This window comes from Micropterus salmoides, unplaced genomic scaffold (genome assembly GCF_014851395.1).
Source record: "Micropterus salmoides isolate LMB-PRFRI ecotype aquatic unplaced genomic scaffold, ASM1485139v1 Ms_hic_scaffold_1763, whole genome shotgun sequence".
NCBI classification, from domain to species: Eukaryota; Metazoa; Chordata; class Actinopteri; order Centrarchiformes; family Centrarchidae; genus Micropterus; species Micropterus salmoides.
In genome coordinates, this window is record NW_024040888.1 from 1 (window position 1) to 2,500 (window position 2,500).

General features: G+C 43.8%; 1 long non-coding RNA gene across 1 annotated transcript in view; it reads left to right on the forward strand.

The window, feature by feature from the left end:
• Positions 1-1,216: 1,216 nt before the first annotated feature.
• Positions 1,217-2,500, forward strand: part of LOC119908379 — an 11,007-nt gene continuing 9,723 nt past the window's right edge. The window contains exon 1 of the long non-coding RNA XR_005445260.1: positions 1,217-1,353. This is a non-coding gene — a long non-coding RNA (uncharacterized LOC119908379). The remainder of the gene's footprint in view (positions 1,354-2,500) is intronic.

Below are 2,500 nucleotides of genomic sequence, written 5' to 3' on the forward strand. Positions count from 1 at the left end.
TATGAACTTCTTAAATTAACAGGTGCAGAACTTATTCACTTTCAACGAAACAAATGAGTTAATACTCAAAGAAATATAACAAATATATTGTGCAGGAGACTTTAGCAAAGTGAAGATCACAGACATCAGTAGAGCAGAAGTAGTACTGTGCAGTACTGGCCTGCTGTTCTCTCTAAGTGTACTTCTTGTCCCTCCGTGCAGCACTGAGGAGCTGTTTCTCTCTCTGAATGAGCTCCAGAGCACCTGTTCCCGCTGTCATTTTGGAAAAGATCCCTTCCACATAACCGGGGGATGCTGGGATGCTTAGGATGTGGCTGATGCTGGTCAGCATGTTAGGCAGGTCAGCTGCTTGAAAGAGCTTCCATCCATTCTCTGCACCTTCCCTGAGGCCTCTCAGAATGCATTCATCATGAAGCTCATCCACGTTGACTTTTAGGACGAGGTTGAGCTCAGCAGTGATCCTCTCTGTGTCGCTGAAGGAAAGCGTGGCATGGTGCAGAGGGAGAGGTTGCAGGGAGAGCAGCCAGTTGTCCTGTTCTGTCGTTGTTACAGCTGAGGTTATGTTTAACCGTGTGGTCCACCTGCGTTTACTCCGCTGCTGTAAATAGAGGGGAGGAGTAAGATTAGAAGTTGAAACAGTGGGATCTTTTTAGTTTTTATTATTGCTAAGAAATCTATTTATTTATTCAGACCTGTTCTATAGTATTAAAGGAGGAAATTCTCTAGATTTGTTAAGCAGAACAGTTATTTTCGTCACACATGCACATAATTAAATATGGATTAAATACACCTCTCTCTTATTTCTTATTGAATGAATGCATGTGTCTGACTGTGTACCTCAGCCGTAATAAACAAATCATAGCATAATGTGGGACAGAATTCATTATTTCACGTGATCCATCACAACATTATCGAGGTGATTAAAAAGTGTCATTACACCATCTGCTGCGGGAGATGCGTGAGGTATGAAGAACTGGGAGACGTGCTTTGATTTCTCTCTGAGCTCTAGCATTGCGGAAGTGTTGCAAACTAAGTATTACGCAACCAGGGCTAGAAGAGGCCGAGTCTTCACAGAATGGGGGGGGAATGATTTGCATGGGATGATGCGTTTAAGACAGCTGGCAAATACGGAACAAACCCCGCCCCGTATTGATTCAGAACTGGAAGCCTATTTATTTCTTAAATACGGATCGATTCCGTATTTTAAGGGACGGGGGGGAACCACATTTTTTGTGTATCTCATCGTCACCCTGCTGCATGTTGTCACTGGCCATACTTGAGGTTTGGCTGCAGAGGACAAAACATCGGGCTCTGGTGGAGGAACTCATTCAGGTGGTCTGGCAGCTTTTCCAGGTACATTTATTCCTTTTTTCTTCTTCATATTAAACCGATAAATGAGCATGCAGACAGCTGTGGGTTGTAGGTGGACAGAATAGTGAGGTTAAACCCGTTAGGCTTTATTTCCTTTGTTCACTCTCTTCCCTTAAAATCAGAGGCGGAAAGTAACAAAGGACAGTTTTTACAGCAAGACTCGAACCCTTTCCTTAGATACAGCCGTCACTGTAAATCCAGATGTTGACGCTTCAAACTCTGGGAAAAGCAGTCAACAGCAGAAAAAACCTCTTCACGGCCCTGTTAAGACTCCAGAAAGCTGGAACAGCGGAGAAACCCCTTTTTCCACTCGGCCCTGTTTAGACCCCAAAAGGAATTAAAACAGCGGAGAGGATGGGCAGTAATTCTGCAATGGTGCAATCAAAACAGCAATCTAAGCTGAAAGTATAAAAACCAAAGAAAAACAAATGCAACTTTGTAGTTTATTTCAGGCACCCGCCGTTTTTAAGGACAACGTAGGTCCAAGTCTTGTTGAGATGGTAGTGGTCCGGGACGCGGACGGTCGACCCTCCCGTCTCTAAGTTTGCGAGGTGGAGGCTGGGACACTTTTTCTTCCAGGATGAGCAGTCGCCGGCCGTCTCAGGTCCCAGACGAAGTCCGCCAAACCTTCCCACTTCTGACACCAAGTGAAATGGAAATTAAACCTCAAGTGAGTCTTCTGAAATAAAGAATTCAGTCCTGACGTCTTTTAAGTGTTTTATTCTTCGCAAAGGGTCAGACAGACATGCAGAGTGTAAGACAAAGAGCCTTTCTATTACTCAGCTATGTTAGGGAGGAGGGAGGAGGGAGCAGGGACCAACTGTCCTGGGATGCAGGGGTGCCCCCAGAAAACTTTCCTAGGGGGGCCACTGAAAATCCTGGGGTGGAACACTAAACCAAAAGCCATAAATTCTATTATGGACTATATAGACTAGTTGAATACTACGTAAAAATATGAGTTAAGGAATCACAGACTGAATTACTTTGGTTTCTTATTTTACAGTGAATGTTACTAGTTGTCTGATGTCCGTAGACTAAAACCAGTTCAATTAACAGTCCAGAAAAATCCTGTTTCATGTATTATCTCTATGTGTTCTGCAATTCATTGTTCTTTGAATGGGCTAGTTGA